This window comes from Amia ocellicauda, chromosome 12, assembly GCF_036373705.1.
Source record: "Amia ocellicauda isolate fAmiCal2 chromosome 12, fAmiCal2.hap1, whole genome shotgun sequence".
Lineage (NCBI taxonomy): Eukaryota > Metazoa > Chordata > Actinopteri > Amiiformes > Amiidae > Amia > Amia ocellicauda.
In genome coordinates this window covers 41,763,918-41,788,513 of record NC_089861.1, presented here as the reverse complement: position 1 = coordinate 41,788,513, position 24,596 = coordinate 41,763,918, and the positions used below count along the sequence as shown (strand labels likewise).

The 24,596-nt window shown below is 42.4% G+C and overlaps 2 non-coding genes across 2 annotated transcripts; one reads left to right on the top strand and one right to left on the bottom strand.

The window, feature by feature from the left end:
• Positions 1–9,788: 9,788 nt before the first annotated feature.
• trnai-aau (transfer RNA isoleucine (anticodon AAU)) lies at positions 9,789–9,862 on the top strand. Its single transcript has one exon. It is a non-coding gene; the product is annotated as a tRNA-Ile (tRNA).
• Positions 9,863–24,203: 14,341 nt separating this feature from the next.
• Positions 24,204–24,294, bottom strand: trnar-ucu (transfer RNA arginine (anticodon UCU)). Its single transcript is given in 2 exon segments — positions 24,204–24,239; positions 24,258–24,294. It is a non-coding gene; the product is annotated as a tRNA-Arg (tRNA).
• Between the last annotated feature and the right edge of the window lie 302 nt (positions 24,295–24,596).

Here is a 24,596-nt window from a genome sequence, read left to right as displayed (position 1 = left end):
TGCTTCATGTTTTGAACGGCTCTGATTCAAATGCTTAAAATCTTTAAAACCATTTTTAGTGAATGTTTCTTCGGTGTGGGAATCAGAACAAATGCCTGCATATCTACAGATAATTGCATTTCTGGCTATGCTGTATTCCATCCAGCGATACTTCTCATACCACCGCTGTGATGAAAAACTTTGGGATTTAACACAAATTAAAGCAAATGCCTGCAATTTTGGCCGTGTAGGTGACTCATCTATTCCTTATAAATCCGAGGGACAGTAAAATGTTTCCTTACCGAATTCAACACTGGCCTGTGGATGCAAAGCAGTGCTTATATTGGTTTCTTCCGATGCAGTTGGTGATTTATCAGGTTGTGTAATGTGCTGTTCTGATAGTTCTCTTCTCGTCTTTTGAAATAATTCAACAAATAATTTTGTTTCACCATTTGTAGGAACTCCGTTCACAACTACATTTGTTCAGTTGTCATGGTGTGATGCACTATGTAAAAAAACATTTACCACAGCCAGTTATAACCTGCTTGTGCATAACTTAGCCAAAATGTAACCATTAGACTTGAAAAGAACCAGCCCCCATGCTTTGGAATAAAGCCTGTGATTTTCCGAAACACGTTATTGCTTCAGAATCTTGTATTTATAATGTTTTTTTAACACGCGGGAGAAATTTTACACTCTCTGATTGGGTGGACCTGAGAGGTAAGTAGGTGGGCCATGGCCCAACCAGGCCCACCCAGGCCCACCCATGGCTACGCTCCTGTTGTGGCCCAGGTGCTTATTTGACACCCAGACTTACGGCCCACTGATTAATTTAGGTTGCCTTTATTAAAGAGTCTAAAGACGGCTGTCCGGTTCTGAACTTGGACCTGAAGTATTGTGTAGTATAAGTATCGCGTGTCTTCAAAGCATGCAGGGAAAATGTACAATGACTCGAGATCGTCACCCTTGAACTCCCTCACTACTTTTGTTCTCAGAAAGTAGCTGATAGAAACTTGCACACAACTAGTTATTCAGAGATAACATTACCACTTTAAACGATTTTTGAATTGGGCTATAGTGGCTGTTATAATGGGGTTTTAGATTTCCTAACATTGACTGGGAAAGCCCAGTTGAGACTACAGAAGCAGTAGTAGAAATGTTTTAGAGGGCAAACGACTGCTTTCTACCTCAATTAGTCAGGGAACCAACCAGAGAGAGCACATGCTATTTGATATTTTCAAACGACCAATGGTGAACTGCAGTCACAATATGGTTAGCTTTGAGGCATACTTTCACAAAACAAGGACCTACACTCAGTTGAGCCTCTTACTAAAAATGAAGCCACATTTCTTCAAATCATAAATGTAACCGCTACACTGTAAAAATTATTTGTTGACGCAACGTGACTTAGTCAAGTCATCTTGTTGCTTTGACTCAGTTTAGCAAACATGAAGTGTTAAGTTCACTCACTGTTGAAATAACATGCAGTAAATTGAGCCAACGTACTCTATCAATTAATAAGCATTTAGAATTTTTAGTTAAGTCAACTGAAAAACATATTAATTGAACTTAATTTTTCAAGTTTTCACAACTATAAACCAAGTCTAATTGACAAAATAGTCATTCTTCCTCAACTTTCATTACTTACAGTGAGGGAAAAAAGTATTTGATCCCCTGCTGATTTTGTACGTTTGCCCACTGACAAAGAAATGATCAGTCTATAATTTTAATGGTAGGTGTATTTTAACAGTGAGAGACAGAATAACAACAAAAAAATCCAGAAAAACTCATTTCAAAAAAGTTATAAATTGATTTGCATGTTAATTAGGGAAAGAAGTATTTGATCTCCTATCAATCAGCAAGATTTCTGGCTCCCAGGTGTCTTTTATACAGGTAATGAGCTGACATTAGGAGCGCTCCTAAATCTCAGCTCGTTACCTGTATAAAAGACACCTGTCCACAGAAGCAATCAATCAATCAGATTCCAAACTCTCCACCATGGCAAAGACCAAAGAGCTGTCCAAGGATGTCAGGGACAAGATTGTAGACCTACACAAGGCTGGAATGGGCTACAAGACCATCGCCAAGCAGCTTGGTGAGAAGGTGACAACAGTTGGTGCGATTATTCGCAAATGGAAGAAACACAAAATAACTGTCAGTCTTCCTCGGTCTGGGGCTCCATGCAAGATCTCACCTCGTGGAGTTTCAATGATCATGAGAACGGTGAGGAATCAGCCCAGAACTACACGGGAGGATCTTGTTAATGATCTCAAGGCAGCTGGGACCATAGTCACCAAGAAAACAATTGGTAACACACTACGCCATGAAGGACTGAAATCCTGCAGCGCCCGCAAGATCCCCCTTCTCAAGAAAGCACATGTACAGGCCCATCTAAAGTTTGCCAATGAACATCTGAATGATTCAGAGGAGAACTGGGTGAAAGTGTTGTGGTCAGATGAGACCAAAATCGAGCTCTTTGGCATCAACTCAACTCGCCGTGTTTGGAGGAGGAGCAATGCTGCCTATGACCTCAAGAACACCATCCCCACCATCAAACATGGAGGTGGAAACATTATGCTTTGGGGGTGTTTTTCTGCTAAGGGGACAGGACAACTGCACCGCATCAAAGGGATAATGGACGGGGCCATGTACCGTCAAATCTTGGGTGAGAACCTCCTTCCCTCAGCCAGGGCATTGAAAATGGGTCGTGGATGGGTATTCCAGCATGACAATGACCCAAAACACACAGGAGTGGCTCAAAAAGAAGCACATTAAGGTCAAGGAGTGGCCTAGCCAGTCTCCAGACCTTAATCCCATAGAAAATCTGTGGAGGGAGCTGAAGGTTCGAGTTGCCAAACGTCAGCCTCGAAACCTTAATGACTTGGAGAGGATCTGCAAAGACGAGTGGACAAAATCCCTCCTGAGATGTGTGCAAACCTGGTGGCCAACTACAAGAAACGTCTGACCTCTGTGATTGCCAACAAGGGTTTTGCCACCAAGTACTAAGTCGAAGGGGTCAAATACTTATTTCCCTCATTAACATGCAAATCAATTTATAACTTTTGAAATGCATTTTTCTGGATTTTTTTGTTGTTATTCTGTCTCTCACTGCTAAAATACACCTACCATTAAAACTATAGACTGATCATTTATTTGTCAGTGGGCAAACGTACAAAATCAGCAGGGGATCAAATACTTTTTTCCCCCACTGTAAGTAATGAAAGTTGAGGAAGAATGACTATTAATTTCATTATTTGCAATCCACAAAGCCCATCTATAATCATTCAAACGCGGGCTACTTCATCTTTTCTTGCATGATCAGCAACTTTATCCCATGCTAATTAATACAAAAAATTTCTCAACTCCGGTAAAGTAGTATGTCATCATGACGTGATGGTTTTGGCACATGCGCATTACACAAAACGTTCATAGAACATATGTTTTGTGGTTACCTGAGCACGTTATTTAAAGTTTTACAATTCTGTTCAAGTTGAGGTTGTTGTAACTCATCTTATTGTGTGGTGAGACACTGCAATTTCACAGAACATGATTTTACTTGTCCAATTTCCAAAACGAGCTCTCTTCAATCTCCGTTTCAAATCCATGTTGATTTGCGGGTAATCACTGTATCCACTCAATCTTACTACAGTTGTAAGAAAACACCTGTAATGCTGTACAAATGCATGTGTTTTTCAAGCACATGAAAGATTGTAGACAGGTAGAGATCGCCACTTGAGTGCCAGACTGACTCTATTGTAAAGGGAAGGCAGGATTATGTGTTATATTTGAGTTATTATGTATTTAAATGACCAGTCAAAATAACCCGATTTTGGCTATTCTAGGTAAATGTGTTTATAACTTATTTATTTTCATGTTTATGCAGCTAAAACGCTGTAGGCATGTTTAATACATATAGTTAGGAATAGTCACGAATGGGTATATGCGCAGTGTATTTTGGAACACAGTATAATTCAAATTTGAATAACCAAAACGGTCAAATTGACCGGCTCTGCGCTTGTAGTGTTAAATGTGGGTGTCATATCGTGGGCCGCACTTCCATGTGTGACGGGCCGCAGGTCGAGAACCACTGCCCTATTCAGAACAGGTTGGTCAGATAGGACCAGAACCAGTGCAGACCCAAAGAACAGAGGACGAGCGTTAGGCAGACAAACCCCAGGGCCCCAGGGCCACAGGTTAGTGCTTTCCTGGAGGTCTTTAGCTCCCCTGTATAATGGACCATTCCAGAGAGATTCCCCTTTGCAGTCAATATCATCAGCTCAGCAGTTTGCCAATACAGATCCCTGGGGAGGTGGGGGCTCAAATCCAGGACCAGGGTTAGCCACCCCTAGCATAAAGCAAAACATTACATGTGTTTAAATGGTTGAAGTCAATACAGTGATTAATGAATTGATGTATTTATTGAGGTGGCTGTGACAGAGTGGCTATAGAGACTATTGCGCTCCTTCACAGCAGCGTCTCTGTTGCTTATATTAAGTTATACTAAGGTATGCTGAGCTGACGATATTGAGGTTTTTACTAAAGAAAAAACAGATAACATGCCACAGGTTAACAACCAGTCCAGTCAAACCCTAAGAGAGATCAGGATAAATGAGGAGGAGGTAGTAAAGGGACTAGCAGAATTAATAACAAACAAATCACCTGGGCCAGATGGTATATTTCCAACAGTACGTAAAGAAATTATGGAAATGATTGTATTAATTATTTCTAAATAGCACTGGTTTCACTGTTTTTGAATGTTTTGATGTTTTTTTTATTTGTCAAATGCATTGACCGTTATTGTTCTTTTAAATGCATCAGATTGTTTTGATAGTTTTTTTTGTTTGTTGTTTTTTACATTTCAGTTAATTTGACAATTTTTTCACCATTGCATAAATTAAATAATCTAAAATGTGCTTTTTATTATTTTGTCTTGCTTTTCAAAGACAAAATCAATTACAAAACTACAATTAAAAAATATGTATTTAAGACTGAACATTAAACACTGTGCCAACAAAGCACAATAAATAAAATAAAATAAAATAGATAAATTTATATCTGGCCATCTTTGAGCCCCCCTTCTTGAATAGCCTACTGTGAAAGCCGGACACAAATAACGGGGAGAGAGAGAGGGAGAGTCTCCGGTTTCGGTTGTGTCCGGGCTTTATTTTGTTCAGGTATGTCAAAAAAGGGCGGAGATACAAAACAAAAACAAAATCAAAAGCAAAAACAAAAAGTGTCCACAATCGGGGTGCTCCGGGCAGACAGGGGTAATAGACTCAGTCCACCTTCTTGTCGGTTAGCTGCTTCCGTCGGGGAGGGAGAGGGATTAAATAAACAGGGCACAGCCCACTTTATAGCGAGACACTCCTTTTCAATGGTGCTATATTTACGCTCCTGGGCGATAATTGTTTGCTTAGATAGAGGACGGGGTGTTCCTGACCCCCAACACTCTGGGACAGGACCGTGCCCACTCCAACTTCTCAGGCGTCGGTCTGTAGAATGAAAGGGAGAGAGAAGTCAAGGCATTTAAAAAAAGGGTGTTGGCAGAGGCGGTCCTTAATCGCCTGGAAAGCCACCTGGCACTGCTCCGTCCACTGGACCGTATCTGGAGCACCTTTTCGCATCAGTTCGGTCAGGGGGTAAGCCAGGGTGGCAAAGTCCGGCAGAAACTGGCGATAATACCCGGAAAACCCCAAAAACTGCCGAACTTCCTTTTTGGACTTAGGAGGCGGACAGGAGGCAATAGCGGTCACCTTGTCAACGACTGGCTGTACCTGCCCCCCTCCTAAGAGGTACCCCAGATACTTGGTCTCCCTCCTCCCAACTGTTCACTTGCCCGGGTTTTCCGTGAGCAGCGCCCAGCCGATCCAGCAACTCATCCACACGGGGCATCGGATAGGCATCAAACCTAGACACTGCATTGAGCTCCCTATAATCAACGCAGAATCTAGTGCTGCCGTCAGGCTTTGGCACCAAGACTATAGGGCTACACCATTCCGATTGTGACTTTTCAATGACTCCCAGCTCCAACATCTTCTGCACCTCTTCATTGACAGCCTACTTTATGTAATAGGGGGTGCGATAGGGTTTGACACGCACGCAGTGGTCCAGTGCTGTGTGGATGTGGTGTTCAATGAGAGGTGTGAGCACGGGTCGGTGAGAAAAGACATGCTGGAAGCGGCACAATAAAGAGCAAACGTGCTGTTTCTGGGCGTTTGTTAAATGGGCGTTTGTTAAATTGAGTTCAGTGCGAACCTCAGAAACAGCGGCTTCAGACTCTTTATTGTGGGGGGAACTAAAAGCACCCAATGCTTCCTGCTCTCGCCACTTCTTCAGCATGTTCAGATGATAGATCTGCTTTTACCTCCGACGATCTGGGCGACACACCTCATAATCAACATCCCCTAAGCGGCGTGTGACCAAAAAGGGTCCCTGCCACTTAGCCAGCAGTTTAGATGTTGAATTTGGGAATAACACCAGTACCTTGTCCTTGGGTGAACGATCGTAACCGGGCTCTCCTGTTGTACATGCGCTGTTGTCGCTCCTGGGCCTGTAAGAGATGCAACTGTGCAAGTTTCCCCAGTGCCGATAGCCGATCTCTCAGGTCCAGGATGTGCTGTACCATAGAGGTCTGGGAGGGGGCGGTCGCCTCCCAGTCCTCCTTTATTAAGTCGAGGATGCCCCTCAGCCGCCTCCCGTACAGCAGCTCGAAGGGAGAGAAGCCAGTGGACGTCTGGGGCACCTCGCGTACAGCGAACAGCAGGGGTGGCAATAACTTGTCCCAGTCCCAAGCGTCTGTGCTCACAAACTTACAGATCATGTTCTTTAGGGTTTTATTAAAGAGCTCCACTAGGGCGTCTGTCTGGGGATGATAGATTGAGGTCCTGATGGACTTTATCCCCAGCAGCCTACAGAGGTCTCGCATCACGCGTGACATGAATGGAGAGCCCTGATCTGTCAGGATTTCCTTTGGAATCCCCACCCGAGTGAAGACCTTAAACAGCTCCTCGGCGATCCTAGTCGCTGACATTGTCCGTAGACGAATTGCCTCCAGGTACCGAGTGGCATAGTCTACTATGACCAGCACAAATTGATACCCCGCGGAGCTTTTCTCCAACGGACCGATCAAATCCATCACAATGCGCTCAAATGGTATCTCCATGAGAGGCAGCGGTACCAGCGGAGCCCACGGTACTGCACTGGCATTGGTCTTCTGGCACTCCGGACAGGCAGCACACCATCTTTCTACCTCCTTTTTGATGCCTGGCCAGAAGAATCGGTCCATTATCCGGCTTAAGGTCTTGTCACGACACAGGTGACCTGCCCCAGCCAAATCAGATGAGAGCCTATGATCCTTAATATTAGATAGATAGTTTTCACTAGCGAGCACCCGGCCGGGCGATGTCCAGGCTGCCCGCAACGTCACCGTGGTTTTTCCAGGGGACCACACACTGCCGGGGGAGAGAGAAAAAGAAGGAGCTAAGGAGGCAGATTTGTTTTTGGGACAGGCAAGGCGAGAAGGGGAAGTGGGTCGGGGAGAAACATGTTTAGGTGTGGTGTTTGGCAACATGCTGGTATCCAGGACAGTCGGGTCAGAGGGGGTCTTGGGAATGGAAGGGAGGGTGCCTGCCGTCGGGCATCAGAAGGTGGCATCGTCCCGGGCAATGATGGTTCTCTGCCAGCCTGGTGCCAGCCTTCAGGTTGGACGTGGGAGATGGCAGATGAACTGCTCCAAGGCCACCAGGTCGGCAACTTCCGTGGCTTGAGCCAGCGGTGGCAGGCACCGGGAGCCAGGTTCGAACCGGAGGCTTCTGAGCTTTCGGCGCTGGCCGTCCGACGTCAGACCGACCCGGTCCAGGACACTGTCCCTCAGACTTTTGTAGTCTAGGGCATCCTCGGGACGAAGCACTCGGGTGGCAGGGGAGCCAGGCGTACCGCCCACTCCGACTCCGGCCAGTCGCAACACCGGGCAGTGCGCTTGAAGATGGCAAGAAAAGCCTCCGGGTCATGAAGTGAGCACTGACTCCGGTGGTACTCGATCCCACAACCATTGAATGACCACTGCCCTTTTCACTAAAAGTCCAACGCGCTATCCATTGCGCCACAGAGCATGCCTACTGATGATGGGGCATCTCAGCGTGCTTGTACAAGTAGCATTTACAGATGTGTTTTTTTAATCGCTCTCTCTGATATAGAGATGAAAGGAAATGATGGGTTCTTCTTTTAGATAATACGACTCATGTTGACTTGACTGTGAGGGAAAGTTTTTGTCAGGCACACTGTCTGTGTGTTTGTCTGTCTATCTGTGGCTGTCTGTGTGTCTGTGGCAGTCTGTGCTTGTGGCTGTCTGTGTGTGTGTCTGTGGCTGGACCGATGGGGCTGATTGGAAACATCATCGACCTGGGTTTCTCTTCATCACAGATACATCTTTCGCTGCCCACATGCCCGAATTGCTTTTCAGCTGGATCACAGCCTCGCCCCAGGTGGGCAAAACCTCCAAAAGTGGTACAAACTCATCCACGTATTCCAGTGTTTCCGAGAAAGCTTGGCATAGTGAGTGAGAAAGTCAACCCTGACAGTGTGGCGACAGATGAGAAGCCACGGAATTGATGCACTCTGTGATGTCATAGAAGTCAGCTGTGAGAGAGTTCTGAGATGTCATCGCTGAACTGGCAGTGAAGGGAGAGGGAGAGGAAGGCAAAGCATGTACATGGCTTCTCTCGCTGACTGGGCAAGATTGGATTAATGAGAGAGTGCAAGGACGGAAATGCAGTTGTTTTCTCGAAGAGTGTAGAAGAGTTTTCTGGTCTCCTGATGGAGGCGTGGGTTCAAATACCACTTCTGACAGACTGATTTATAGCATGACCAATGCTAGGAATTGCAAAAGTGTTCTTTTATTTTCTGACACTAAGCTGTTGGTCACCTCGACTCGGTTGCATAAGTGTTGAAAGTCACGGATTCCCGCAATTCTGTGGCCTCATTCTCAAGGCTATCTTCTATAATACACCTCTCAAAAAAATAAGGGAACAAGTAATCATCACAGCATAATACCAAGTAAGTTACAGTTCAGGCATATTAATCTGTACAGTTAGGAAGCCTAAGCGGTTGTGAATCACTGTCTCTTGTTTTGGTGCAAATGAAAGTGACAGCAGGTGCACCGGAGATAGGCAACAGCAAGACAACCCCAAAAAGGGAATGGTTTTGCAGGTGGTGGCCACAGACGATTGCTCTCTCCTTATCCTTCCTGACTGATTCTTCTCTAGTTTTGCCTTTTGCTAGTGTCCTTTTTACTACTGGAATTATGAGGTGCTCCCTGCAGCCCATTCAGGTTGCACAGGTAGTCCAGCTCCTCCAGTATGGCACATCCATACGTGCCGTCTGAAGAAAGTTTGCTGTGTCTCCCAGTACAGTCTCAAAAGCATGGAGGTGGGAGAGTTACGAATTATGCAATGTATGGTGAAGATCTTGAGGTTTCCTAGATTTTGATCACGGAGATCCGATGTGTGATTTAAGTGTTCCCGCAGTTTTCTTGATCAGTATATAATCTCGCGGTGGATGTATACATCCTCTCAGAATGGCCGAGTGGTCTAATTTGCCAGACTTAAGGTGTTGTTCCCTTGAAGAGTGTAGAAGGGTTTTCTGGTCTCCTGATGGAGGCGTGGGTTCAAATCCCACTCCTGACAGATTGATTTATAGCATCACCAATGCTAGGAATTGCAAAAGTGTTCTTTTCACACTTGTGTGTAATGCATTTTGCAGCCAAATTACATAAACATGAGGAAATGCCTGGCAGAGAGAATCCTTTTGATGGCCGGTTAGCTCAGTTGGTTAGAGCGTGGTGCTAATAACGCCAAGGTCTTGGGTTCGATCCCCACATCGGCCAAGACCGATCGTAGGTGCTCATCCGTCTAGTTCGAGTCCTGTTTTTTGAATGTTTGACATGAAACTCCCTGAAGGCAAGCGTAGTAGTGCACTTAAGCAGTGGTAGGATCCACAAGACTTCATCAAGCCGTGTCAAAGTCGGCCATCTACATGCACACAGGAAAATGTCCTTTCGCCGCTTTGCTTTTCTCAGAACACTTCATTTGCATTCTGTCCTCTGATAGTTTCAACTCGTGGGCTCCTGCCAATTCCTTATTACACAGACTTGGAGAGGGAAGCAATGCCAGTGGCTTCAAGAATCAACGCAAGTTTCATGAATGGCACATCTAAGCCATGGTGCCAACCAGACATTGAGCTGTTGGTCACCTCGACTCGGTTGCATAAGTGTTGAAAGTCACGGATTCCCGCAATTCTGTGGCCGCATTCTCAAGGCTATCTTCTATAATACACCTCTCAAAAAAATAAGGGAACAAGTAATCATCACAGCATAATACCAGGTCAGTTACAGTTCAGGCATATTAATCTGTACAGTTAGGAAGCCTAAGCGGTTGTGAATCACTGTCTCTTGTTTTGGTGCAAATGAAAGTGACAGCAGGTGCACCGGAGATAGGCAACAGCAAGACAACCCCAAAAAGGGAATGGTTTTGCAGGTGGTGGCCACAGACGATTGCTCTCTCCTTATCCTTCCTGACTGATTCTTCTCTAGTTTTGCCTTTTGCTAGTGTCCTTGTCACTACTGGAATTATGAGGTGCTCCCTGCAGCCCATTCAGGTTGCACAGGTAGTCCAGCTCCTTCAGGATGTCACATTCATCCGTGCTATCAGAAGAACCAGAAGGACCAGTATCTGCTTTTTTGTGCGAGGAGGAACAGGAGGAGCATTGCCTGAGCCCTCCAAAATGACCTCCAGCGGTCTACTGGTGTGCATGTTTCTGACTAAACTGTCAGAAACAGACTCTATGAGGGTGGCACGAGGGCCCGTCATCCTCTAGTGGGACCTGTGCTCACAGCCCAGCACCGTGCAGCTCGATTGGTATTCGTGAAAAAGTCTGGAGGCACCGTGGTGAACGTTATTCTGTCTGCAACATCATCCAGCATGATCGGTTTGACTGCTGGTTTGGAGAGAAACACAAAGTGTCCTCTGTGTATTCACTATGCAACCATCAACAACTCTGACCTGGTCATATATATGTCCCAGGGCATCATCCTGTGTCTGGTCCATAGCGAAATCGGATACCCGGTTGAAGGCGGGATCCAGTGTCGGGCCTTCCACTGGAAGAAGGAGAGAGGAGGTGAGTCCCAGAACTCGTTCCTTCCCATGGGTCCAACAGGGTACTGTTGGCTGCTACACGACTGGAGTCAGAGGGAAGGCTGTCCCTGCCCCTCTCATCACCTGCAGTCACTAATGGTGATCGGTCCCCAGAGACATGTCCCAATTGTGCCCCAGCCAAATCAGACAATGAGAGCCTAGGATCTTTAATATTGGACAGAAATTCAGAGCCTCTGGGTTGTCCTCCGGTCCCATCTTTGGAATCTGCAGACCTTCCCAAGCCGGGTTTGCTGCGGCCACAGCAGGGTTAGGTGCAGGAGCTGGTACTTGAAGTTGCTGGACAAGCGTCTCGAGAGTTTGTTGTTTTTGAGCCTGCAGCTTCACCACTGGGGCCAACAACTGTTCCACTGGAGACGCCTCCATAGCTGTCCTTCCGGGTACAGAGTTCAGGGTAAGTATGTCACAAAGCTTCCCCACATTGGCCACCAAATGTAAATGCCGGACACAATAAACGGAGAGAGTCTCGGGTTCCGGCGGTGTCCGAGCTTTATTGGGGTTCACAATAGTCCAACAGAAAAAAACACAAAAAGGGGAAAACAAGGCAAAACCAGCACACAAAACATCCACACAAACAGGGTGCTCCGGGCAGTCACAATAAAGTCTCCCTCGGGGATGGAGAGGGATTAAATAGATGAAGCACACCTGCCAATGACGTCACAGTCGCCTCAGTGATCATTGCCTGCAGCCGTGAGCTCACAAGCTGTCTGCGAAGCAGCGGACAACACGGCTGCAACACATGAGCACCTAATTAGTGTGCGTCAGCAGCAGCCATGCCGTGACAGACAGTGTCCTGCCAAAATCACAATAAGATGTATAAAAGTACAGAAAAACAAAATGTAATAAACTATAAATGATCTTTAATACATAGAACTAAAGAAAATAGGTTTAGTGTTTACAGATTCCTTTTTGGAAATACAATGACATGCATTACAAATGAGTATTTACATTTTATTTACAGCTGGTGCTCATGTGTCACTGTGCCCCTCAGGCTGTGGCAGGCGGTGACATATTGGGCAGCCAGGGAGGCTGTGTGTCCCTCCTCCAGGAGGACTGACCATTTTTATTTTTTCTCAGTTTTGTCAAAGGTAGGGTGGCATTCATTATTTTGTTAAGGAATGTGTCCCTTATTTTGGGCATATTTATTGCATTGCAGGAGGAAGTGCAACTCTCTCTCTCTGTCTCTTTCTCTCTCTGTGTGCGTCCGTCTGTCACTGGAGGCGTTTGTCGTCCCCGTCCAGTGACACCCTCTTAACTCCCCCGGCCCCCTGGAGCGTGACCTACAGCCGAAGGGAGCGCCTGAGGGCTGGTTGGAAGCATCTTGGACTCGGGTTCCTCTTCATCACCAGAAGGGGGAGCCGGAGTAGATTCCTGCAGAGATTGACACTTGTTTTTTTGTTTCAGCAGAAACAGTGCGGAGGCGACCCAAATCCTGCTGGGGGGAGGTGTTTAAAAAAAAAAAGTTTTATCTTCTTCATAATGACATTATCCTTCAAGAAAAGACAAAGGGCATCAGATGATCAATACGTTAATACATCTCTTATAATCTCTCTTTAAAATACCAACTATTACAATGTTAACCATACATAAACAAAACAACCTATGCTTTTGTTTTTAATGTTGCTAGATCTCACAGTGATAAAATAAGGAAGATATGGTTTAACCAAAAAAGTTGATAAAACATTTCTTGGCAGAGCGCAAACAGAGGACATGTAAATAGGCTGACATTAAATTAAAGATAAGATTCTAAATAAGCTATCTTTTCTCTTCAGTCATGATGAGGAAAAATTGATAACTTGAATAATTTCATTCAGAATGACAAAGTTGCTCAATGTAAGCGCATTTTTCAGAGTAACGTTAGCACAGCTTCCTACAAATTGTCTGATAGATAAGATTAAAAAAGAAATCAGCTATCGGCTATGTTACAAATGAGAATTATACTATTAATATTGTACATTTATGATCATTATGTTTGTAGTTTGGATATGTCGATAATATATTTGACAGTAAATGGGTTTTATACGGTGTGTCCAAAAAAACTAAACAAAAACCCATCCCAATTTGCGTTACGTGATCGGGACCACTCCGTGGACCACAGTGCCGAGGTCCGGACCACTCAGTCGCTGTGGTCCAGACCTTGGACCAAAAAATGTTACAACCCCTACTGCTCCGCTGTGTCAGTTGTTTCTGTAACTGAATCACAAAACTGGGTTTTGATGTGCTCCCCACGTGCGTGTTTACAACGTCACTGAAGAAAAAAAACATCGAATCTGGAACACTGACAAGAATTGGAAGAAGCCGTGGCTGTGGCTAACTGTGTCTGTGAGTAGTATAGATGGCAGCATCACTTATTTTGACAGCCGGAAGTCCCGCCCTCCCTATGTACCTTTGAACTGGAACTCCTCTCTCCTTCCCAGCACCCCCCTGGGTTACTCTTTGACCCTGCCTCCTTATGTACCATTGAACCGGAACTCCTCTCTCCTTCCCAGCACCCCCCTGGGTTACCATTTGACCCTCCCTTGTCAGCCATCTTGGATGATATCGGCCATTTTGACTGATATCGGCCATTTGTAAGGTCATAGGTCATCTGGTAAGATGGTAGCCATTTTGTTAGGGTGACATCCATCATGGTGAATGTCCAAGGGCACCTCACACTGCTGGTGTGGAGGTGTAATGTTTAATAGCATAAACTGTGTTTTTAAGGTTATATTGTTTTATGATACTGTTTAAGTAAATAAAAAGAGAATAAGAAAAGTTTTAAATACATATATATATTTAAAGTTATATTGTTTTATGATACTATTTTAGTAAATAAAAAGAGAATAAAAGTTTTAAATACAGATATATATATATATAATCAATAGGTTATATTGTTTTATGATACTGTTTTAGTAAATAAAAAGAGTATAAGAAAATAAAAGTTTTATATTTTATTTTAGGTTACACTGTTTTATGATACTGTTTTAGTAAATTAAAAAGAAAAATTAATATTTACCCAGAGTGGGATTTGAACCCACATGTGTTTTTAGTTTATATGTTTTATGATTAGGGTTAGGATGATACTGTGTTTGCAAAATAAAAAGGTAAGAAAAAATCGATTAAGAAATGTATAGACTTACATATATTGCATGTCATTACATATATATTTAAGCAAACACAGATAAACACACATACCTATATCTCTTTAGTTTATATTTATCAATAGACAATAGAGAACAACAGTGAAATATATAGAATTATATCTGTTCATTTTGACCAGCACTGTACTTATTATATTTGTTACATTAGTGAATGCTCAAACGTAGCCTTAACATGTATCATATTTAAGAATATACTGCATTTCATTCCATTACACACACACACACAAACATATATATATCTTGTTAGGTTTTATTTATCAATAGACACTAAAGACATGCACACCACTTTTCTTAGAGAGACACAGTGAAGCACTATTTGTGAATACTCATATGTAATAAATAATATATGTATATATGATTTGTTTGTGCTCAAATGTATAGAATTAATAAAATACACACACACACACACAATGGTGACTTTTATTGTGGCAATCAAGCATTTTACAACATGGAACATAGTCAGAAGTAGAAAAAGATACTCCATGAAATGTTGTATAGATACTTGTAATCATTAATTTCTGGTTCACAACACCAACATTGGACAGAAAGAAACACTGACCTGTACGGAGTAATGTCATTTCCAGCATATTCCATATATATTCTATTCAGTCTTTCACTCTTGGCTTCTTTTTCAAAGTTATACCAGGTTCTGGCGACAAAGTACATCAGGTATCTATTGTAAATAAAGTGAGAAACTCTTAAGTTTCTATTCCTTTGGAAATACCTTATTTTTCAAACCTACAAATACATGGTGACAACTGCAAGCATGACACACATACAAAACACAGAAATAGGGACCACACTGCAAGGATATAATAAGCACAAATGGTATTTTACTGCAAATTTTAAGTTTTGTAAAATTATTTATGTAACTTCTAGGAGTAATCTGCAAACTACATAGTGAAAATGCAGTCAGTCTTCAGGAAACACACACAGCAGACTGAAATAAGCACAACGTCATATTTATATGAACCAAAACTGCATTCTACTAAACCCTGAAACTCTGAAAAATCACTACAAACTCTATGTTTTGTAAAATGGCTTATTTCACAGACACAGAAACAAATAGGCTCACCCTCAACATATTCCAACACTTACAAAAATTATGATGTAAACTTAAAGGTTTACCAGTAGTACAGGGGTATTATTAATCTATTCATGCAACTTTTAGACACTTGTCTAATACAGAGCTAACAACTGCATTGATAGCGGGTAGCAGGGCTTTGACAATGCTGTGCGGTGGGGTTTAAAATGACTCTGTAGGCCAGGGCTTTAAAACCTTACCCCATTGTAACATTTTCAAATTAGCCTCCAACCCCTAAAATACTAAGACATGTTTTTTGTATCATATGTATCATGTTGTTATACTATGTACATTAATGTGGTTTATAATTTTGATTTAATTTGACATAATTTTATCATATTTTTAATTACAAATTCATATATATAAATAACAAATACTATATAATAATAGTAATAATAATGCAAAAACATATTAAGCAATCATATTTTTACTTACAGAATAATATATTTAAAATAACAATATAATAATTTAATAATAATAATAATAATAATAATAATAATAATAATAATAATAATAATAATTTAAAAACATATTAAACAAAACTCACCCTGACTTTGTCACAACCTCAGGATGGGGAACCTCTGCTGTAGACCCTCATCCACTCTGTCAACAGTTTGTAGGTGACATGTGCAGAAACATGAAAACTCAGTCTTGGTGGGGTGTTTCTGTCCAGTGGTCTGATCTGATACAACTTTCTACTACATTTCATATTCTATTAAAATATAACAAATTAGTAATTCATAAAAAAGTGCTCTTGCTACTCTTATGAGTGTCTCTACAGCCCCTCATTGCTCCCTTGCATTACAGAGCATGACACGTGCTCTTCACATTAAAATTCACATTCATGTTGATGTAGGACTCGTCAACACAAAACTGTACAAAAATACATGAAATACATAAACAATACAAACATTAAGAACAGAAACCACTTTCAATCTGACATTTCACAGTATAGAAATTAAATAAGTTTGAATTACCTCATGGTTTTCCTCAGGCTCGGAGCCAGGCCCCATGTTGCCATCAGTGTCAGAAGCTGAGCGCTCTGTGTAAGATTCAGAATAACGTTCAGCTGTGTGCGGTGGAGAGGGGAAATGGAGATGCAGAGCAGGCAGAGTGTCTGTGAGACGGGTTTCTGTCCTGCTTGTCCTGCAGAGCCTCTCTTATCTGAAATGGCACTGGACACAACCAAAGCAGCAACGTCCCACAGGCAACAGGTCCTTAAGAGAGAACACTGTCAAATTTAACATTCAATAAAAGTCCACAGTTTTGACCATTTTCAGTTGAATTAATCCTCCGCATCAAATGCATTGAGACCATACACAGCTTTCAGATGCCTTGTACTTTAAGATATGTTGTATATTTAGGCTACCCTGTTATTGCTTGAATAAAATGTTATTTTATGACAGCAGTAAGAAAAAGGGGGAACAAAGATATATAATTCAATTAATAATTTTAAGCACTCTTGCTATTAGAAATAACTAAGATGAAGGCCTAAACTGGCTATCTAGTAACTGTTTAAAAATAAATGGTTTTCCGTGAGTGTGCTAAAGAAATGAACTTCTCATTTCTGTCATTACAGTGAACTAACTGGAATACGTACAGCATACACCTAACAATTGCTAAGAATTAAATGCTTTTCTTTATGAAATGTAAGATTAGTGCTCAAAATAATTAGACATCTATATTTCTAACTGGGCTTGATTATGTTGACTGTTTATGGCTGTGCTTTGCCATTAATTCCAGTTTTCACCTTGTTCTCTATGGGTTGGTTTCAGAGCATGATTAGCACTAGTTTAAGTACATTACTCAGAATATGTCACTCACCATTGTTTGGTATACAAAATGATTTAGCCTGAAGGACAATAAAGCATTGGTATATAGTACTATACTAGGCTAGCAAAAGTAATTTACCCATGTACATAAACAACCTACAGTCTGAATTCAACCTTCTTGGCTCTGACTCACATGTACCAACTTTTAAAATCTCAATTTGACTTACTAGTAAAAGTTACAAAGTGAGAGGGATTTAACCATAGACAAAGAACGATAGGTTGCATATGCAACCCCGGTTATCTGAGAAAAGAAGGACTGCCCAAGGGGGAGGGGTTTTCAGCGTGCATCGCTGGAACGCATCGAAGACTTTTGTCTATCAAAGCTGCCATTGGCCCTTGTGCCCGTCACTCAAACAGGACCCTTCCACTTCCTGTTTGTATAAAAGGTGACGTCTGCACAAGGACTTCCTCTTTTTGCCGGGAACTTGAACTCCCGCGCGAGCTTGCAACCCTTGGGCAGTGCTTGTTTTCTCAGATAACCGGGGTTTCATACGCAACCTATCGTTATCTTTCGAGTCAGAAGCACTGCCCAAGGGGGAGGTGTTACAGTATAACCAAACCGTCGCAAGGGAGGAGGCAGCGAGCTGGTAAGAGAGCCTGCCCCGAGGCGAACCTACTAGGAGCCGTACCAACTCTATGATAGAACCACAGGGGCCCCTTGGGCCACATCTGGGCTGCTCAGACGCGAAGACCACAGTCACGCTGAACTGGGAAGAAATAAGCAATGGTGTATCCACAGGCAACAAGACCTTGTGCCTACCATGAAGCCTAGTAATAGCAGTCTCCTGCTCTACTAGCAGGGCTAGGAGCAGGGCCAATACCCAGACCACACCATATAAGCACAGGTCGCAGTCCGTTGAGCCCGTGCTCAACATACAGCGGGCTACCCAGACTAGATAGCCACTGCTGGATTGTTCAATTACGAATAATGGAACTATATACACAGTGGACCAACAAGAACCAACTCAAGTGCCTTCCGCTGGACACCGCAGCAGTGGCCTCAGCACTAGCATAGCTAGGGCGGGGCCACAGACTGCTGGCAAAGGAACTATATACATAGCGAAGCACGAGTGCCCTCGCTAACAACAGGAGCAGTTGTCCATTCTAAACTTAATAAGGAGCGGACAAGCTCAACTGTATATTCTAAAGAACTATATACACTGCGGGGCGCAGGAGCCAGTTCATGCACCACACACATGACACAGGAGCAGGATACCCACTGCGGAAGCTAGCGGCAACAGATGCTCTAATGATGTCAATAAATGAACTATATACACAGCGGGGCACAAGAGCAAACTCAAAGCCTACTGCTGAATACAGCAGCAGCGGCCCTCAGCACAGCTAGTATAGCTAGGGAGGGGCCAAGGCCTGCTGACAAAGGAACTATGTACAATGGCGGGGTACACGTGTAAAAAACACATGCACTCCCACCTATAGAATGAACTGTATACAAGTCACAGTCCGGTAGGAAGGGATAACGGTTCTGCATTGCTTTTCCCAAGCATGCTCAACAGGGGCAGACAGGGATAGAAAAGCCAGGAGCCAGTGCCTAACAGGCTACTGCGACTCAGCTGAAGCCAACACCGGATTCCCAATAGAAGGAACTGGGCCCGTCACGTCCAGCCTGTACAACCGAACAAAGGTGTGCGGCAAGACCCAACTCGCAGCCGCACAGATGTCTGCCAGTGGGGCGCCTTGGAAAAAGGGCCCACGACGTGGCTACACCTTGAGTCGAGTAGGCCACCAGGTGTTCAGGCACTGGGGCTCCAGTTGACTCATAAGCCGTGGTAATGGTGTCCACAATCCAGTGCGAGAGGCGCTGCTTTGATAGCGCCCGGCCACAAACAATTGGTCCGAACATCGAATGTCCTTGGTGCGCTTCAAATAGCACCTGAGAGCCCGCAGCAGGTCAACAGGTGTAGCCTACTCTCCTCCTCCGAAGAGAAGGGTGGAGGATGGAAAGCCATCAACTCAATAGGCCTGTTGATATGGAAAGGAGACAGCACCTTCGGGAGGAATGCAGGATTAGGTCAAAGTGTAACCCTGGAACCATCTCCTGCAAAACGGACACACACAGGGTGAACAGACAGGGCATGTGACTCGCTGACGTGATTGCCAGCAAAAACGCCGTCTTCAGTGACGCAAACCTTAAGTCATATGACTGCAAGGGCTCAAATGGGGCCTTAGAAAGCGTGTCCAGCACTACATTAAGGCGCCATGCGGGCAAAGAAGGAGCGTGGGTAGGCCTCTGCCTACGTGCACCTTTCAGAAACTGCGCTGCTAAAAAATGAGGGTCCGGAGGCTCGCCATCAATCCTGACATGACATGAGGAGAGGGCGGCTAAATAAACCTTGAGCAGCCAGTAGGGCACAGATCTGGTCCATCTTGGTGCAGCATCTCGCCCCCTGTCTTTCAGGACGTGACTAGGACCCCGCGGGTCCGGTCCCTGACAGAGGGGGCAGATCACGTCACCACTCCAAGCCGGTAGCATGCGGTGGCCACACGTGGCACAGCAGCGGGGACGGGAGGAGGAGGAACGGGGTCTCTCCATACCGTCAATACCACGCTCGATATTGTTATTTTATATATATTATTTTGTAAGTAAAAATATGATTGCTTAATATGTTTTTGCATTATTATGACTATTATTATATAGTATTTATTATTTATATATATGAATTTGTAATTAAAAATATGATAAAATTATGTCAAATTAAATCAAAATTATAAACCACATTAATGTACATAGTAATACAACATGATACATATGATACAAAAAAACATGTCTTAGTATTTTAGGGGTTGGAGGCTAATTTGAAAATGTTAAAATGGGGTAAGGTTTTGAAGCCCTGGCCTACAAAGTCATTTTAAACCCCACCGCACAGCATTGTCAAAGCCCTGCTACCCGCTATCAATGCAGTTGTTAGCTCTGTATTAGACAAGTGTCTAAAAGTTGCATGAATAGATTAATAATACCCCTGTACTACTGGTAAACCTTTAAGTTTACATCATAACAAGTGTTGGAATATGTTGAGGGTGAGCCTATTTGTTTCTGTGTCTGTGAAATAAGCCATTTTACAAAACACAGAGTTTGTAGTGATTTTTCAGAGTTTCAGGGTTTAGTAGAATGCAGTTTTGGTTCATATAAATATGTCGTTGTGCTTATTTCAGTCTGCTGTGTGTGTTTCCTGAAGACTGATTGCATTTTCACTATGTAGTTTGCAGATTACTCCTAGAAGTTATATAAATAATTTTACAAAACTTAAAATTTGCAGTAAAATACCATTTGTGCTTATTATATCCTTGCAATGTGGTCCCTATTTCTGTGTTTTGTATGTGTGTCATGCTTGCAGTTGTCACCATGTATTTGTAGGTTTGAAAAATAAGGTATTTCCAAAGGAATAGAAACTTAAGTGTTTCTCACTTTATTTACAATAGATACCTGATGTACTTTGTCACCAGAACCTGGTATAACTTTGAAAAAGAAGCCAAGAGTGAAAGACTGAATAGAATATATATGGAATATGCTGGAAATGACATTTCCCTGTACAGGTCAGTGTTTCTTTCTGTCCAATGTTGGTGTTGTGAACAAGAAATTAATGATTACAAGTATCTATAAAACATTTCATGGAGTATCTTTTTCTACTTCTGACTATGTTCCATGTTGTAAAATGCTTGTTTGTCACAATAAAAGTCACCATTGTGTGTGTGTGTGTGTGTGTGTGTGTATTTTATTAATTCTATACATTAAAGCACAAACAAATCATATATACATATATTATTTATTACATATGAGTATTCACAAATAGTGCTTCACTGTGTCTCTCTAAGAAAAGTGGTGTGCATGTCTTTAGTGTCTATTGATAAATAAAACCTAACAAGATATATATATATGTTTGTGTGTGTGTGTGTGTGTGTGTAATGGAATGAAATGCAGTATATTCTTAAATATGATACATGTTAAGGCTACGTTTGAGCATTCACTAATGTAACAAATATAATAAGTACAGTGCTGGTCAAAATGTACAGATATAATTCTATACATTTCACTGTTGTTCTCTATTGTCTATTGATAAATATAAACTAAAGAGATATAGGTATGTGTGTTTATCTGTGTTTGCTAAAATATATATGTAATGACATGCAATATATGTAAGTCTATACATTTCTTAATTGATTTTTTCTTACCTTTTTATTTTGCAAACACAGTATCATCCTAAGCCTAATCATAAAACATATAAACTAAAAACACATGTGGGTTCAAATCCCACTCTGAGTAAATATTCATATTTCTTTTTAATTTACTAAAACAGTATCATAAAACATTGTAACCTTAAATATATATAAAACGTTTATTTTTCTTATTTTTTAATTTACTAAAACAGTATAATCAAACATAATCTAAAATAATATATATATGTGTATTTACAACTTTTTTTTTTCTTAAATGTATACAATATAATCTTGTATATATATAAAACTTTTATTTTTTAAATTTTTTAATTTACTAAAACAAATCATAAAACATTTTAACCTAAAATAAAATATAAAACTTTTATTATCTTATTCTCTATATAACCTTATATATATATATATATATTTAAAACTTTTCTTATTTTTTAATTTTAAAACAGTTTCATAAAACAATATAACCTAATATATATATATATAACTTTTCTTATTCTTTTTATTTACTAAAACAGTATCATAAAACAATATAATCTTATATATATATATATATATATATATATATATATATATATGTATTTAAAACTTCTATTTTCTTATTCTCTATATAACCTTAAATATATATATTTATATATATATATATATATATATATATATATATATATTTAAAATGTTTCTTATTTTTTAATTTACCAAAACAGTTTCATAAAACAATATAACCTATATATATATATATATAACTTTTCTTATTCTTTTTATTTACTTAAACAGTATCATAAAACATTATAACCTAAAATATATAAAACTTTTATTTTCTTATTTCTTAATTTTCCAACACAGTATCATGAAAACAATATAACCTTAAAAACACAGTTTACGCTATTAAACGTTACATCTCCACACCAGCAGGGTGAGGTGCACTTGGACACTCACCATGATGGATGTCACCCTAACAAAATGGCTACCATCTTACCAGATGACCTATGACCTTACAAATGGCCGATATCAGCCAAGATGGCTGACATCCAAAATAGCCGATATCATCCAAGATGGCTGACAAGGGAGGGTCAAATGGTAACCCAAGGGGGGTGCTGGGAAGGAGAGAGGAGTTCCCGTTCAAAGGTTCATAGGGAGGGCGGGACTTCCAGCTGTCAAAATAAGTGATGCCGCCATCTATACTACTTCTGTGGCTGTCTGTGGCTGGACCGGAGGGTTGGACCTGGGTTTCTCTTCATTACGAATACATCTTTCGCTGCCCAGGTGCCCACATGCCTGACCTGCTTTTCAGCTGGATCACAGCTCCGCCCCAGCAGGGTAGAGCATCCAAAAATGGTACAAACACATCCACGTATTGCAGTGTTTCCGGGAGAGCTGGCATACTGAGCGAGAAAGTCAACACTGACAGTGTGGCGAGAGACATAATGTATGTGCTCTGTAATGTCATTGCTGTCAGGTGAGAGATTTCTATGATGTCATCGCTGATATAGCAGTGAAGTGAGAGGAAGAGGAAGGGATAGCACGTGTGTGGGCTCACTGGCTGCCTCAGCTAGAATGGGTGAATGAGAGAGTGCAGGAACGGAACGCAGGAAATATACAATTGTATGTGACAGGCCGCTGTCTGTCACGGCACGGCTGCTGCTGACGTCTGCTGATGAGGTGCTCATGTGCCACAGCTGTGTTGTCACTCCCTCGCTAACAGGCTGTGGACTCACGGTTGCGGGCAATGAGCACCGAGGCGATTGTGACGTCAGTGGCAGCTGTGCCTTCACTATTTAATCCCTCTCCTTCCCAGATGGAGGCAGCTAACCCGCTGAGAAGGAGGACTGACACTGCCAACCCTGACTGCCCGGAGCACCCTGTTTTGTGTGGATGTTTCGTTTTGGTTGTTTTTACCCCTTGTATTTTGTCCCGTTTACCCTGTGAACCACAATAAAGCCCGGACACCAACGGAACCAGAGATTCTCTCCATCCCTGTGTCTGGCTTTTACATTGTATTATGCATATTCTGAATCGATTTGTAATGTATATTCATGATTTATTGATTGAAAGAGTTCTGTTTCTTCTGGCTAAACTTGTTTGCACATTGAATATTGAATTGTAGTGTCTGTGTGTGTGTGTGTGTGTGTGTGTGTGTGTCACTAGAAGTCCAGCACACTATCCATTGTGGCACAGAACCACAAAACTGTACGACGAAGATACTCTTCTGCATGCCTGCAGATGACCGGGCGTCTCAGCGTGATTTGAGAAGTAGCATTTACAGTTGTGTTTTTTAAATCCCTGTCTCGCTGATTTTGAGACGGATGGAAATGATGGGTTCTTCTATTTGGTAAAATGGCTTTGCTCACTCGAGAGGCAGCCAGGTTAAGCGGGCAATAATGCACAAGTAGCTCTGTCTTGCGAATCTTGGAACTGTCCATTGGACGTACACGGCGTCAGTCGTCAAGAAATGTCAAACAAGGAATGCCCACAACGATGGTGGGATAGAAAGCCACGGGTGCAAAACACAACGGCTTAGTAGTCCATGGCCTTAAGTACAAGGCCACCTGATCCAGCTGTTCCCGGAGATGCAACTGACACGGAGGGGGACTGGTACAGTGACAGTGGCTAGGAAAAGAAGCAGCGTATGAGGTCTTGATAGTCAAGCAAGGATTTGGGACAAAGTTGGCATTCCAGAAAAGTAAGAAGTGAAGGCATCAGCAAGGCACTTGACTGCAAGATACCTCTGGCTGTCACGAGGAAGCCCAGCAAGCTCTAAGTTTCATGAAGTGAGCACTGACTCTGGTGGGACTCGAACCCACAACCTTTGAATGACCACTGCCCTTTTCACTAGAAGTCCAACACGCTATCCATTGCGCCACAGAGCCACGCAAGACATTTGTCACCATACTGTTCTGCACGCCTACTGATGACGGGGCATCTCAGCGTGCTTGTATAAGTAGCATTTTCAGATGTGTTTTTTAATCCCTGTCTCGCTGATATTGACACAAAAGGAAATGATGGGTTCTTCTTTTAGATAATGCGGCTCATGTTGACTTGACTGTGAGGGGAAGTATTTGTCAAGCACACTGTCTGTGTCTGTCTGGCTGTCTGTGTGTGTCTGTGCTTGTGTGTGTGTGTCTCTGTGTGTGATGTGGGACAGTGCCCTGTCTGAGTGCCAAATATATTT